Source organism: Beta vulgaris, chromosome 5, assembly GCF_026745355.1.
Source record: "Beta vulgaris subsp. vulgaris cultivar EL10 chromosome 5, EL10.2, whole genome shotgun sequence".
In the NCBI taxonomy this organism is placed as follows: Eukaryota; Viridiplantae; Streptophyta; class Magnoliopsida; order Caryophyllales; family Amaranthaceae; genus Beta; species Beta vulgaris.
In genome coordinates, this window is record NC_079206.1 from 45,820,917 (window position 1) to 45,838,380 (window position 17,464).

At 35.7% G+C, this 17,464-nt stretch overlaps 1 long non-coding RNA gene across 4 annotated transcripts; it reads right to left on the reverse strand.

Moving 5' to 3' along the window:
• Positions 1–278: 278 nt before the first annotated feature.
• LOC125494069 (uncharacterized) lies at positions 279–13,515 on the reverse strand. 4 transcript variants are annotated; one of them, XR_007270472.2, is made up of 4 exons: positions 3,265–13,515; positions 1,169–1,278; positions 666–828; positions 279–570 (listed from the first exon to the last, which is right to left on the reverse strand). It is a non-coding gene; the product is annotated as an uncharacterized LOC125494069 (long non-coding RNA). The 4 variants fall into 4 exon arrangements; XR_007270471.2 differs by having other exon boundaries at positions 666–1,278; XR_007270470.2 differs by having other exon boundaries at positions 1,169–13,515.
• Positions 13,516–17,464: the final 3,949 nt, after the last annotated feature.

The following is a 17,464-nucleotide window of genomic DNA, read 5'->3' on the forward strand; positions in this document are numbered from 1 at the left end:
TACTTTAGATTCGTTTATGTAACACTTTAATACCTATTGTTACACTTTTAAAGTATTACCCCAAATTTATTATGTAACACTTTTCATATTATTAGTAACATGTTGTAGTGTTACAATAACCTATAGTAACACTTCATTAAACATTACGTATCACTTTTTACCATTTTAAGTAGCATCTCTTGTGTTCTTAGGTAACACTTTCTTATCATATTCAATAACACCTTCTGGGTGATTAAGTAACATTATTCTTTCTTAGGAAATATGTGTAGATACATATATATAAATTAAAATTAATATACGAATTGACAATTATATTATGATAAATATAGAATTTTGTACATCTATTAGTGCTACTTCCATAGATAATCAACTAATGAAAAATAATATGTGTTCAATCTAAAATCAAAATCATCCAACAAGAAGAATGTATTCATATGATAATCTAAAACTAGATCTAATATTCATATATTTGTACTCCATCTGTTATCATCTCGACATATGCGTCCATTTTCTTAGCGGCCTCGATGTCATGTGTTACTACTCCAATTCGTCATTTTGATTCTCTTGATCCTGTAATAAAAAAATATTAAGATGAAATCTTCCATAACAATATTATAGATATGCTTGTTAATTATATTTAAGAAGTAGAAAAGGCTACGAATTACCTTATCCAATTAAGGCCGCTTTCTACTTCGTGTTGTAAATTTCCCTTGTGATTCCTCCTATATTCATTTTTCGAGCTTGGATGACGCCTTTTCACTAGACTTGCCATCCCTATTTGAGAGTCACTTGCATTGTCTTTAAGCATGGCAAGACTTATCTTTTGTGCTAAAATATGTAAAATGGAAAACCATATTAATTTCAAGAATGTACCAAGTTAGTTAAAAACTATAACTCACAAATTAAGTACCACTTTTTTAGATTAAGACCTCAATGTTATGCACTTTTCCCTTTTATCATTGTCATAGACTAGTTGTTATTGAGACCTCCATATTAATTTCAGGATTGTTATTGAGACCTCAATGTTATGCACAAATATACCGCTCGTGTTGAACATAAACCAAAGCGATAAATCGACAAGCTTGGTAACCCGATACATAAAGCAATAAAAATGAAGATTCAAATAAATAATCAAGGAGTGAAGCTATGGTATACAAATAACAATTACCTTTTTTGGATTCATTTTTTGATGTGGAAAACAAGCTAATAATACTATACTAATGATAATAGATCCATCATTGGCAATGCAGCTTAGCTAATAACCACCATTCTGGTGCACTGAAATAAATTAGCAACAGAAAGTAGAAAACAAATGAGAATAAATGACATAAGGTTTCCACAAAGATAAAAGCTATGAATTGCCTATCAGCCCCACTACTATCACACCGAGAACAAATGAGATTATTTTGTACACTAACACAACAAATATATCCACAGCATACAAAGATGTTGACTGTGTAATGTTATTACAATTTAAAAGTATTCTTAATCTGTCCATCTCGTCCGTAGACTGCAGTCCAAGTTCCATTACTTTTCTTTGTAGAGCGCTCTATCCAGGCAGAAAGCTGCAGCAATCCTCTTTATCCTATCCCCTTTATTCTACCCAGCCAACTACATTTCGTACACCATGCATGATTTCCAAAGTAATCAATTGGCAAAAGTACTTCCCATAGCCAAATACAAATGACTTGCTCTTTTACTATTTCTTTAGAAATCACTAGAGGCATAATATGCTCTCTCCTCGGCTTTCTTCCCTTCCTCCCTCCACAATTCAATTTTGTTCATGGTTACAATGTCAACTACCAAACTACATTGATATTTAGATACTTTAGGACTCCTGGTTCAATACTAAAGCTCCCATAATGAAGAGTTGCACTAAGTTCTGTCCTCTACAACCTCCACAGTGACAAACCCTAATCGAATTTTGCGAGGTTATATAAAATTTTTACAGATAGAGTGTGGGAGAAACAAAAGAAAAAGGAAGGAGGTAAAAGCAGCAAGAGAGACAAGATCAAAGAGGAAGGTTGGAATAACTGGAGCTAACTTTTGACAAGCTTTGTTCTCTTTAACCAGATTGCAAATGCCAGGAACCAAGTCTGTCAATTTAGAAAGTGAAAAACAAGGGTAAAATTATATTATTAGCTAATCCTCTTCTAGTTCCTCTGCATTGATATAACTTTGTGTGATCTATTTCTATGTGATCTTGTTTATAATTAATTTTACAAGATCCAACAGCAACAATAACCATCAAGAAAAGTAAAATATCACAAATTCAGGAGTCCAAATAATTCTATCACTTCCTCAAACAAAATTTTCCCCGAATTTAGAACTATAATGTTCATCATTCTAATAATTAAGTGAAGAGATGCTACTCTCAGGAGTATCTAGTTCCCACCAGATAATCCTCTTCAAGGTGACCTCTCCGAGGTGTCGATATTCGACCCGTGTTTTCTTTCAATAAGGTTGTCTAACTTCTACTATTTTGAGAACATTTAGGGCTCAATTTAGCAACTTCAAAATTCAAAATCAAGAACAATGTATTATCACATTTCGTACTGTATATGTAGTCTACATTACCACATTTCTACTAAAGCAAAATGGATAAGGGTTAAATTAAGGTTTCTCAGGTGAATCCAACATTAAATTGTAAAACCCAATAAAGTAATCAATGATCATTGGTGCAAAGAAAAATTAACCTGACACAAAAGATTCTAAATTTAGCATAGAAACAAAAGCAAACTTTAGTACAATATTAAGGGTTTAATCATAAAGAGAGCAAAAAAGATGAAGATAAATTAAGAAGAAGAAGGTACCTGAGTAAAGGAAAAAGATGAAGGAACCAATTGTTATTTTCATCTCGCAATTGATTTCAAGATTTAAGCGATGAATTGTTCTTATGAACTTTGAATCAAAATTGGGGTTCATCTCTCTCTAACTTTGGGAATTTCTCCTCATTTGCTAATAAATTTTATGTATTGTATAGGGATTTAGATTGCCAATTTAGAAGTAACGAAAAAGGGCAATTGTTGAAGAAACGTTTCATAAACGCTTAATCTTTAATCAAACGAACTGCTTTTTTTTGCAATTTAGATAAGGAAAAATGCCAGAGAGAGAAAGAAAAACATAAAAAGCCACCATTTTTACTAATTAAGTTCATCTAAAGTGAAGCCCAAGGAATAGATATACAACTGTCAAGCACTAAATTATGGTGTCACATTCAACTTTGCAACGAAAAAAAATAAATCAGCAAAGAAGAAGACATACAGTATGTAGGACACGACCACGCACCGTGAAGATCCGCCGAAGAACTAAGCAGCCTTAGGAAGATTAGTCGGTGGCTTCTGAGGACACAATTCGTGACGAAGAACTCATACCCTCGTTTCTCTGTTTTGTGCGCCAATCTCAATATCAGAAACCCTAGATTAGTCGACCTAGCAGAGAGTCGGGGTGGGTGAAATCGGAAATGAAGGGGATTAATGGAATTGGAGAAGAAATTGGAAGGGAATGGAAGGCCGCAATGGAATTGGGGCGGTTCTTTCAATTTTGTCCTCTAATTTTTCGACTGTCGTGGACTCAAAGAATTGCGCCAAAACTGCCAATGACTAATAGATGTTTGACTTAGTATTATTTTTTTCTAATTTTTATTAACCTACAACAAATATTTAAAAGCTAATTAATTAAAAGAAAATTTTAAAGTCCCTGTTTTACAGTTTTTAGTGTTAGTATTTTAGAGGTGTTACCTATTTAAAAAATCCTAGTGTTACTATTTCAGAAGTGTTACCTATTACAAAGTTTATAGTGTTACCATTTCATAAGTGTTACTATAATATGTTACATGTTATAAAAGTGTTACCTTAAATGTTACAAATGGACAATGTGTTACAAAAGTGTTACTTAATATATAGAAAATCTACAATTTGAAAAGTGTTACCTAAATGTGTTACTTAAGGTCAATTATGTAGTAGTGTGGTGAAGTTAGTTTTAATCTCATATCTCTATATGAGGTGTGGCATATAAGATTGCTTTTCTCACATTTCTTGGTTTTTTCTAGCCACCCTGACACCTGAAATATATTTCCAGGTAAGCAAGCTGAAACTGCTGAACAAGACCCTTGGCGCCTTTATGCAGTGCTTACTTGGCTTTAGTCCGTAAACATTCACTCTAGTTCCCTAGGGAGTGGAAACTTTTTGAGTAGTGTTCTTAGGTCCAGGGATTTAATAGCAGCTGAACCTGAGTACTTTGGTTTTGAAGTTTACAACCCACAACTGGTAGCTAGATAATTTGGATTACTCCAATTATTAGCTATATCTTAGTTCCTGACCCGCAATGATCCTTGGATGTCAATGGGGCATTTTGAGAAGGGTAAAGCCCTTCGAAGCAACACTCTTAGTTTCACCCTTATGTCCATTACTCCTTAGAGATGGGGTTACCAGAACTATTCAAGGCTTCCAGACATGGTGGGATCATGTTTTCCCAAATGATTAACAATGTGCTGATGCTATAGCACATTTTGAAGATCAACTCTTTTTAGGTTGTAAGTGATCTACTTCTTTAGTTATTTATAGCTTTCAAGAGGAGTAAATCTTACCTGATTTATTTTTACCTTTCATTACTTTTTAGCAAAAGCTGGCAAAAGGAAATTAAAAGTCCCTTAGGGAATGCAAATGGACTCTAGATATGGCAGACTCTACTGGAACATTGTGGGCCAAAGAATTCTTGAGCATGTTCCTTCAGAAGATGAAGATGATGCTGCCAATGATTAAGGAATTTCTTATGAGGATTTACAGACTATAGAGGACATCCAAACCATGGGACCAATGGAGCAAATTGATCCTTTCAAGAGAGCTTCAAGGAAAAGAGACTACAATTATCTTCCTATCTTTAAGAGCACTCCATCCCTAGAACTAGTGGAGCAATATGAATTTGTTCAGAAGGCCTCCAAGAAGAGAGATAACAGCTTTCTTTCAGCTCCTAAATCCTTGAGGCATTCCTATATTAGGAAACGTCCTAAATTAGAAGCATCTTCTGAGGTCCAGCATTATGACATTTCGTCTAATGAGAATAATGCAAAGACCATATCCTAAATCTTCCCAAAAATTAAAATTCATGGAGTTAAAGCAGGTGTAGATGCCTTCTTATACTCTTTTTCATGAAGTTTCATTCTCTCATTAACCTGTTTTTCATTGTAGGTCCTTCTAGTTTGACAAAGTCTGAGGATCTTGGTGATCCATCTTTTGAAAGACCGACAAATCTTAATGTTAGAAAGCCTTAAAATCTCAACTTTATCAATCAACCTTCTGCAGATGTTCCCACAACAGTTGATCCAGGACTAGATATAAAGGGTGGCTCTTTTAATGAGCTAATCATTATGCCTGTTGATAAGCCTATCATCTCTACGCCAAGCAATGTTGCCCCCAGTTGGAGTTAGAGGCTATCCCTACTTTAAAAGGACAAGGAGCCCCCCAGTTGACAGAGACTACGCACCCTAGCATGGAATCTACTGAAGAAGGCATATCCTTTCAGGTTAATGAAGATCCTTTGGATTCAATTCCCTTTAATGTTGAATTTCAAGACTCTCCTACTACTCTAACGATCGTTATAGAAAACCCCTCTAATATTAGAGGTGAGGTCCCATCTAGTGTAATTCCTTTAGATGTTGCACCTTTGAGGAGTAACTTTGAACTTTTGAACACCCTATGTCAAAGGGTCCATCATCACACTAGTAGAATAAATGCTATTTGTTGCGGTTAAAAAGTGCCCTATTGCTGCGGTTTTGGGCGCGCAGCAATTAAGAGGGCAGCAATAGGTATTAATAATATTGCTGCGGTTTTAAACCGCAGCAATATCTACAAATATTGCTGCGGTTTTTAGGCCAAACCGCAGCAATATTATTATGTGTTATCAATTTAAAAGAGTATATTGCTGCGGCTTTTAGGCCAAAACCGCAGCAATATGTCCTTATATGACAAAAAAAAATTTTTTTTTTTTTTTTTTTTGCATTTCAAAATTAAATTTGAAAGATTAAAACCATGCAATTAATCTAAAAATAAAAACAACATAAATCTCATTAATATATAAAAAAACAACATTATAACTTACTAATTACAAAAATTATAATAAAAAGTTTTTTTGCATTTCAAAATTAAATTTGAAAGATTAAAACCATGCAATTAATCTAAAAATAAAAACAACATAAATCTCATTAATATATAAAAAAACAACATTATAACTTACTAATTACAAAAATTATAATAAAAAAAATAAATAAGAAACTGAAATTCAGATCTGCTTGCGAGAAACAGCGGAAAAAAAAAATCAAATATTAGATCTAAAAAAACTAAAAATCCACAATCCTATTGTTTATTGTCGTTGTGTTCGTGGTTGATGATGATTTGATGTGCGCGAATCTGGTAATCGAACCACCGGTGCTCTAGTTCGAACCACGTCGACGGCCGACGAAGAAAGGACGAGGAAATGAGAAGGGTGAAGATGAACTGAGAGAGAATCCAACAAAATCATCAGCCAAACCTCGTCGAAATTAGATCAGAATAAATTGCAAAACAAAAACAGCAAATTGAAGAAATCAGTTCACCTTAATTTCGAATTTCCGACCTTGAATTGCTGCGTTTGCATTTGCGGTTCCCGACAAGTAACGACGAAATTAGATCAGAACCACATCGACGGGGAAAAGGTTGCATTGGAACGTTTGCGGTTCCCGACAAGTAACGACGAGAGATGTTGGAGACGTTGGTGGAAAGTATCGAATACTGGTAATCTCGAACATACCATTTGCCTTTGACTGTACGAACGTTCTTTTACGTAAATGGAGACGTTGGAGACGGGGAAAAGCTTGAATTGTGAAGGTGAGGTTTGTGGTTGTGGACTGAGAGTTCCCATGGATTGATGTTTTTTTTTGGTGAAAGGAAGGTGAGAGGAAACGAAGGTGAGAGGAAGGAGAAGGTGAGAGGAAGGAGAGGGTGAGAAATGAAACGGCCGAGGAAGCAAGTGAGATATTGTGTTAGACAATATTGAAAGTGAACTAAGAGGGGAAACGCGCCTTAGGTTTATTAAACCCTAATGACAATATTGCTGCGGTTTTCATAAGGAACCGCAGCAATATATTAAAATAATAATTATTTTAATATATTGCTGCGGTCCTACGTGGAAACCGCAGCAATATTTGTTGTTCAAGGCCCCACTTTATTTTAAAAAGTATCCGTTAGACAATATTGCTGCGGTTTTTGGCGGGAACCGCAGCAATATTGTCAATTTCTATTTTTTATTTTCTTTTTGCGTGTTATATTGCTGCGTATAGGTAAAACCGCAGCAATATTACCGCAGCAAATAGCATTTATTCTACTAGTGTCAGCTTCACAATCCTCTTCTGAGACTCGTTTGCCCTCTTTCCCTTGTGAATTCATTTTAGACTTCCTCTATATGAATCTATATCCTCAAAAAACCAGACTTCACTATCTTGCTAGCTTGGCTTCTTCGTTTTATGATGCAGAGGGAAGCAATCAAGAAGCAAGTATGATTAAAGGGTCTGATGGAGGAAAAGAGGTAAATGTGAATGTGTCCATTATTGTGAAGGACCAACATGCTTCTAGCAATGCTGCTAATAGTCCCAATGATGAACATTCTAAGCACATTAAACAAGAAGACAAGATATGGAACCTCTGCCTTGCTCTCTCAGAAAATCATCATGATCAGGCTTTTAAACAAGCTCTTAAGCAGATTTTGGAATCCTTAATATCACAAGGCTTTGAGTATTGGATACCTTGTCTTGATTACGTGAAGGAAACTCTCCTTCTTCAGCAACGTAATGCTGACATAGGAGTTTAATCTCTTAAGTTTTCAGCTCATAAACTCCAAGAAAAGGAGGCTTCTTTGGAAGCTCAAGCTAAATCTTTAGAAGCTTCACTGCATAGACCCAAGATTCTTTAAATTCTTATGATCAACAGTTCAAGTCTCTTTCTGAAGAGAGGCAATCCTTATAGAATTGCTTGGCTAAGATTAACATAGAGGAAATCAACATTATTAATGAGAAGTCCCCACTCCAAAGATCCATTGATGTTGAAAAGAGAAAGTTGGACCAGGGATGCACCAAGCTTGCTAATTTAAGGCAAGAGATGTTCAAAGAAATGGCTGTATAGCAAAACTTGATCCTCCAAAGGGAGAAACTTTGTAATGCTTGGCCAGTCATTAAAAATCTTAGTTCAGCTATTAGACAATGTTGGAACGTTTAAGATATATAACAATAATTTTTAATGATTATGTAACCTTAGTAATCCCTGGATGTTTGAAACAATTCTGCATGTCTTTGTTGAAACACAGGGTCATGTTGTTCCCATATAGATGGATGGTATTTTTTGAGAAATTTTCCATTTAAGGCTCTATCTTTTACATTACCATCTATATCTTTTAATAAGTATGCATTTCCAGACATTTTCTTATGAATGATAAAAGGACCTTGCCGCTTGGGTGACCATTTCCCTAGCTAGGAGTCATTATAAGCTACTTCTGGTAGAAACATCTTCCAGACCTTATCATTTTCTTAAAATTCTTTAGGCCCTACTTGTTTTATGTAGGCCCTAGCAACCTTTTATTTTTTATTTTCATTTTTGCTAATGCTTCTTCCTTGACTTTTAGAGCATCCATTATTTCATTGTTCATTGCCTATGAATAGTCATCTCCTGATAATCCCATTTGTTAGGCTATCCTATATGACCTTACATTCACTTCAGCATGGGTTACTGTAGTGTGCCCGTAAACTAAATTGAAAGGAGTAACTCATTTTGCTTCTCTTTTATAAGTCTTATAGGCCCGTAGAGCATATAGCAACAATTCATCCCACTTCCTAGGATTATTATCTACCATCTTTGAGATCTCTTTCACAATGATCTTATCAGTAGCCTCAACTTGACCATTTTCTTGAGCATAGTAAGGTGTTGAATGCAACTTAGTAATCCCAAATTGAGTAAGATAATCCAATAAATCGGGGGTTTTAGAACACTCTGGCTTGATAAAAAATTATGGTTTCTGGAATCCCAAACCTTGTAGAGATTTTTTCTCCAAGAAATTTATCACAACCTATGTATTGATCTTGGTGAAAGCCTGAGCCTCAACCCATTGAGTAAAATCATCAGTCACTACTAGGATGTATGAATGCTTCTTAGAAGATGCTGGATTGATTTCCCCTATGGCATCTACTGCCATCCTCTAAATGGCCAAAGTTTAAGGATGTACTTTAGTTCTGACGCTGGCGCCCTACTGATGGGTCCAAACTTTTGACATCTCTTGCAGCCTTTTGCATAATCGATGCAATCCTTTCTCATAGTAGGCCAATAATAACCATGTTCATGCAACATCCATCTCGTTTTTAGACCATTTTGATGGGCACCACATAGTCCTTGATGAATCTCTGCCATAAGAGTTAAAGCTTCTCCAGCATCTACACATTTCAAAAGTAATCCTTTTGGATCCTTTCTGTGTAACTCACCGAATTGTATGCAGAACTTAGTTGCAGCCATTTTAACCCTATTCGGCACTTTCATCCCAGTTAGATTCTGGAGATATTTAATAATTTCATTTCTCCAATCCTCATCCTCTCTTAGCATTGAAACTCGATCTATAGACTTCCAATATGTTTTCTAAAATCTCTTTATCAGTTTCATTAAGAGGATCCAGGATCTTTTCCTGAAGAATAACATCTTCATTAGGTGAAGGTATCTCTTCTCTTGCAGAAGCTACTTGGGATAACTGATCTGCTATTCCATTTTCTTCTTTAGGAATATGCATGAAAGTAATCTTCTTAAATTATTTGGACAATTCTTGTGCTTTCTTGTTGTATTCCTGTGACACAGATGATATACATTTAAATTCATCAGTCATTTGATAAATGACCAGCTGAGAATCTCCATATATCTTGGCTTTTTTAGCCCCTAATTCTAATAATAATTCCAACCCAATTAATAGAGCTTCGTATTCTGCTCTATTATTAGTGCATGAACCCTTTAGGGTTACTGCTAAGTTGGTTGGAATCCCATCAGGAGATAGAATATATATTCCAGCTCCTGTTGTCTCTCTGGTATTAGATCCATCAAAGAATTACGATACCCATGGAAGGATGTCCTCATCAATAATCCCAAATTCAGAGCAAGGATGGGTTGCTAAGAAGTCATCTAGAGCTTGACCTTTTACTGTCTTTTGAGGCACATATACTAAGTCAAATTGCAGTAGATGTAGACTCCACTTACTTAACCTACCTTTTATGAAAGGTTAGGATATCATATATTTTATGACACCTGTTGGAGATACTACTTCCACTATGAAGACCATAAAATAGTGTATGAGCTTGATGGATGCATCATATAAGCACAAACACCCTTTTTCCCTTTCATGGTATACCTTCGCTCTGTATCACGCAGGATTCTACTTAGATAGAAAATGGCCTGCTCATGTCCTTTCTCATTTTCTTGAGTAAGGAGACTTCCAATGGAATCTTCACAGGCTGATAGATACAAACCTTAATGGTTTTCCGTTTTGCCTTGGAGGGATCAATACGGGAGGATTTGCCAAATCTTGTTTGATTTGATCAAAAGCCTTTTGATGCTCCTCATTCCTTTTAAATTCTGATTCATGTTTTAATCTCAATAGGGGTGAAAACTTTTTAGTTTTTCCAGCTAGATTGGCCATGAATCTTCTCACATATATAATTGACATGTCCAAGGAACCTTTGTAGTTCTTTCTTGTAAGAAGGTGGCTTAGCTGCCAATACTGTTTTTGCTTTATTTTGGTCAATTTCCATTCTGTTTTTATGGATGAGAAATCTAAAAAAGTTACTAGCCTTAACTCCAAATGCACACTTAAGTGGATTCATTTTAGGCCATACTCTCTCATTCTTGAGAATGACTTAACCAAATGTTCTTTATGTCTTAGAAAATCATTTGATTTTACGAGGATGTCATCCACATAAGCTTCCATAAACTTACCAATCATATCTTTAAAGATTGCATCCATCGCTCATTGATGTGTGGCGCCAACATTTTTTAAACCAAATGACATGGCTACAGATTCAAACAAACCTAATGACTTTGGATATATAAAAGTTGTTTTATTACAGTCTTCTTGTGCAATCCTTAATTGGTGATATCCTGCATATCCATCCATTGAAGATATATATTCATATCTTGATGCTGCATCTATTAGAAGATCAGCTACAGGCATATGATATTGATCTTTAGGTGTGGCTTTATTTGAATTCCTAAAGTCAATGCATATTCTTATCTTGCCATTTTTCTTAACTACCGATACTATATTAGAAATCCAGTCAGCATATTGGCAAGGCCTTCTGAACTTTGCCTTAAGGATCGGAGTTTGTTTATCTCCTCTTGTATAGGTTCTGTAAGTTATGGCGCCAGTCTTCTAGGACTTTGGGCCACAGGCTTATATCCTTCTTTAGTAGGTAATATATGTTCTATTATTGTCATATCAATACCAGGCATTTCATGCAGCTGCCAAGCCAAAGAATCTTTAAATTCTTTTAGAATTTCAATGATTTCATGTTTTTCTTGACTAGTGAGAAACTTACTTGTGTAAGTAAAACGTGGATTTTCGTTATCCCCTAAATTTAATTCTTCTAGTGGATCATGAACTTCCTATTTTATATCGTCACTTTTAGCCCATAAATTGTCATCTTCTTCTTCTAAAGATTGAGATTCATGTATATTAAGCAACATGTACTAGAATTTATGAGAAAATCTTCTTGATATCTTTTAAAAACTAAATCTTTCATAACTTGATCAACAATAGGGGTAAACCGATTACAATATTCTTCCTGGTCTACAAACATGATATACCTAGAAAAATAAAGCCGAACTCTACAAACTAGTTAGAGCTAGTGATTGACCATTGATGCGCGTCGTTTTCGCAACAAAATTAAATTTATAAATCACTCACTAACTCTAACAAATAGATAGGGAAAGTAAGGGTCGAACCCACAGAGACTGCATTATTATCTTAAACTGATTATTTAATTATATATAAAACTACTATTCTAAAAATTGGGGGGGTTCAAATATCAGAATTATACTAAAACTATTAAACTAAAATTAAAAATATAAATTGCATGAAATAAATTCGGTTTTAAAATATAACTAAGAAACTAATAGGAGACATGTAATTTTCTATAGATATAGGGTATAATCATTGATCCATTCGACTAGCCTAGGATAGATTGGTTAACTATATAACCCATTGAAAGCAAGTAGATTACTAGTTTTATCTTTCGTACTCGTTAAATCCCGTGAAAGCACGCAAATTTAATCCTAATCAAGCTAAATTAATCCAACCATGAAAGCATGTATCAAATTATCAAACTTGACAGCATTAGAAACACCAAACAACTGAACCCAAATTAACCTGTAAGCTGCAATTAATAGAATTCAGTTATTACACAAGATTCTAGCAATTATAATTAGACCAGAAAGCTGCAACCTAATTAAAATTACAATTAATCTAGCAATGGAAACATGAAATAATTTAGGTGATCAAACTAAATCAATAAACATGAATCAAAAGCCAAATGATAAACCTTGTATAAATACCCAAAAGAAACTAATCGTTTATAACACAAACAAAAACGCAATCTCATAAACCCATATATCAAATAGTCAATTACATGTTCCTACTAATGTAAACTACTCTAAATTAGACATGAAAACAAAGAAAATAGATAGAAGAGAGTAGAGAAAACTCATGAGGGGATGAATTTCGGACTGAAATTTCGCCACCATCACTCTGTTTCGTCGCTGCTCCATAGTTCGTCTCCTTCAGCTTTTTCCGTCCCCCTTTCTTACTGCCGCCTCCTCCCTTTATTCTTCTTTGGATGGGTTTCTTTTTGTGGCTTTTTAATCAAAAGCCCACTTTTTCTTTTATTTTCGTGCGTTAAACTTAGGGTCATAGGAACCCCTTTTCCTCCTTTGACTCCTCTCTTCTTTTGTCATGAATACTTGGGCTTTTTGTCCTTCTTGATTTGCTGGTGGTGTGTACATGTTGGGACTGGAAGCTAGTTAGTACAAGTGATACATGTGGGCCATTAATATTCAACTCAATACAATTGTATCAATATGGACTGCTTGTGTGCAACATAATTTCGACCAAGTAAACAGCTGAATTAGCTCTTGCTTTCTTCTTAAAAGTTGTAGGTCTCGATCTCAGCTTTCCGTAGCCACTTGAATCGTCTCGTTTTGATACCATATGAGTGAGATATGACCAAAATACTATATCAGCCCTGCAGAATTAGTAATACTCGAATTTAGTGCATTTTCCGAACTCTATTCAGATAGGTTATTACTAAATAATTAATATAGACACAAATTCATCTTTTAAACACTAAAAATAATTACAAGTGATTAAACCGAAATATTCTAAAAGTATATTATTTAACTCATATAACTCACCAGACGACACTAAAAGTATTATATTAGAGGGTAAAAATATGTATAAATAGGCACTTATCAACCATAACTTGACGCCTGTTGAATAAATTTATATTTTATTTGAATATCTTCAACTTCTGAGACGTCTTCAATTTCTTGAGTGAGAATTGCACTTGAGTCTCTTGGTGAGTTTGTGACTTAAGTTGTAGAGCAACCTCAATCCTGATGGTGGGAACTGACTTTAGAGAGTCCCTGATAAAAACAGAATCAGGAGATGATTAGGCAAACTTCCTCATCTGCTTATACCATTTCAAAGGCGTCACCATTCCATAGAATTAAAATCTGATGGAGTGATGATGGAATAGCATAATTATGATGTAACCAATCCCTTCCTAGTATGGCATTAAAATGGTACCATTTTCTACTATGAAGAAACCAGTAAAGGTAGTTTTAGTGCCTACTCTAGTCTTTAAAATAGCCATTCCTTCAACCTTTTTCGATAGACCGGAAAAACAGGTTATATTGATTTGTATATTATGCATATCTTTTCTAGTTTTCTCTAACCTCTTAAATACAGAAAGTGGCATAATATTGACAGTGGCTCCAGTATCTACTAATACTTTCCTAAACGAATCCCCTCGAAGTCCACAATTAAGAAGAAAGCCTTAGTATGCTTATTATCAACATCGTCTGGTCTAAATATTTTGTCTACGATTAACTTCTCTAAATAATCTTTTAAAGATGTTTTACCAGGCATTTTTTTTGTCGTGGATTCAAGTAAGAAGATAAACTTCGAGAAGAAGTAACTTTAAATTTACCTGCTTTCTCTTCCTTATCAACTTCATCTGCCAATGATTATGCAGTGGATTGGTACCCTGACTAGTCTTCTTATTTCCTGAATTTCGTTGGCAACATGACTACATTACATTGCATGTCCTGGCTCTCATTAACTCCTGTCTGAGGTTCGGTCATCAATGGGTCTCCATCTAGCAATAAATCATTGTCTGATACCAACAAATCCAGATCTTCGGATCCAAATTCTGAATCATAATCTTCATTAGTGCCATTTCCTAAAGCCTCTTTCATAAGAGAATCTTTTTCCTGGCGCTGTTGCCCATCCCTATTTAGAGATGATGAACTAAGTTGATTTCCGTCTGGAGGCAACAACCTTGTGATACCGGTTTCAAGAGCTTCTTCATCGATTCTGATATTTGCTATGCGAGACTCTTGCACATTTTGAGAGCTAATCTGAGCTCTAGCTGCAGCACCCCTGAGGCTTAATTCTTTCTTCCTCGATACCTGCTTTTATGCAGGTTTTGATCATCTTGAGGTGATGCTACCCTTATCATTGACTTAAGTCGTGTATTTGATTCCTTTTGGACTTTTCCTTCCTTTTGAGAATCTTAGGTAGAGGAGTTTGACTTAGGTCTCTTTATTTTTCTTTTAAGAAAAAGTACGACCCATATCAATTGCTTTTCCTTGCTCCTTGACTTTTGGACATCTTCTGGAATGGGCGTTGGTAAGTAGGAATGTACGTAGGATCATTTGGTATGACCCGTGTTCTAATCATTTCAAAAGTTAATTTATTTGAACATGATGCACACATACTGTAACACCCCCAAAATCCATACACGTCTAATGCTACGTCGCATCCACTTTGGGAGTGTTACCGCCGCGATGGAACGCAAGGCATAATTAGAAATACGGTAACTCAAATTCATTGTCTCAAAACCAAATTGCAGCGGAATAGAAAAATGTAAATACAACTCGGGAATCATAGATGACCCCTTTTTATTCAAACTCAAACCATTTAACAACGTTCTATAAAATTCAGTGGTACTCAATCCAAATGTTTAACTTCAAGACTACAGACTAGCCCTCGTATGCTTGATATCATGCAGCAGCACCAGCTCACCTAGTCTGCTCCCATTGAAGTGTCAATGGTTCATCACAGGTCAACAAACACATAATAACACACAGAATCAGCTATGCTGAGTACGTAATGAACCATTGAAAACATATGAACATAAATGATGCACACATTACAAACTACTATATGAACTATGTTATCTCACATCCCTTAATCTTTCTTTATTTGGCATCGAACGGGCACCGTCATCTTACTAGAATCATACGGGCTACTGAATCCTTAATAGACAACTTGGTCTATTAGATGAAATGCAAATACGATTTTGTTCCGTCTCACACCCATCACCTTAGTATGCATACCCCCAAGATCGAACGGAACCTTCCGCCTACTTGAGTTATCAAAATATAAGGAAACTACTGTCGTCACAATAGGCCTGCGTAGGAGTGTAGGACAAGTCCCATACTCCCCCATTGTTCTATACTTGTAGGGAATGCAACTACAAGCTATTGCCATAATCTTCTTTTACTACCAACTATTCTTTTTATAACTTCAAAGAGTCATTTACATGCTCTCTTAATTACAAAACTCAATCTTATCTCTGGTAACACTCTCGTTACTCTATAGATCAGATTAATAATGCTGATGTTACACTACGATAGAACTTCGCATTTCAATGCAACATATTTCAATGCATCATATTGATTTCACGTTATAAACGTCTAACCAAACAACACAATCAAATGTTCCCTATCATGGTACTAGGTTCCAATAAAATGAACTGCAACCTAATCATGATACTAAACTTGAAAGTAAACTGGTACGCGTACGTACCTTGTAGCGGAGAATTTTCGCTGACTTAATTGAACGAGCCGCTAATGAAATTGGGACCTAAACCGTTAATACAAAGCTTTAGTGCTACGTCCTTGACAACACTAACAACTACTAGTACTAAGACCATAACGATCTACGATTCGAATTAAACGATAGTTAAAACCTTATTCCAGAACTTTCGTTACATTTCTATTCTAGTGGATTTAACGTCTTTTTGAAGTCAAAGTTAGTGAGTAACTAAACTTAGTTAGTGTCATTTGTCCACTATTTTACCAATCCAAAAGGGTCATAAGTCCAACATGTCTTATGTCCAGAAGTTAAGTCATATGTCCAAAAAGTAAGTCATATGTCCAAAAGGTAAGTTCCATGTCCAAAAGGTAAATTCCATGTCCAAAAGGTTAGTCATCTGTCCCAAAAGTTAGGTTCCATGAGACAGGTCACGCATAATACGATAATAACTTTAACTAATAATAATAACACACTTTTCCCTACTTTCATCTTATTCCAATTACAAACGTAACCAGAATTTTAACTTAAAAACAGAATAATAACTTAACTAGTTAAACAGTCTAATAAATTAATACACGACTTTACTTACTAATTACTAATTACTAAAATACAACTTACGTAATTATGAAAAACAGTAAATATAAAAATAACTAATAAACTGTTTAAGTACATAAATTATACCGCTGAAACTTGCCGGCGAAATAATTCTGGCGACCGAAAACCACACCACCACGTGCACTACTTACGCGCACCACACCAACCGTCGCGTAACCACTCGCCTCCTAGCTCGCTCATCGCGCACGGACACCCACAGCAGTCCGGTCTCCGTCGCCCAAACACGCTCACGCGACCAGATCTGTCGCGCCTCTTTTCGCACAACACCATCGAGCACCGCTCGACGGAACTCGCACAAAATCTCGACCCTCGACGAACTCGCACCCTTCGCGAACACCGCACAACACTCGCACAAAACCTCGAGCAACCTTCGGACCACTCACTCACAACCGTCTCACACCGAAGTCTCGACCCTCCTCGCGTGCGCACCCTCCGCGCGCTCGAACCACAACCCCCTTCGCACCCCTCGACGATTTCCGAGAAAGAACACGGCGAGGGAGACAGAGAAATTAAGGAGAACAACGAGCGAGAGAGAGAAAAATCTGAGAGAGAGGGAGAGAGAGAAGTCGGCTGAGGAGAGAGTGAGGAGAGAAAAGTCGGCTAGAAGAGGGAGAAGAAAGGTTTAGGGTTTTCTGATTTTCCCTCTCCTTTTCCTTTTTATACTCCCTTTCAACCCTAGGTTAAATAAAAAAAATCCGTT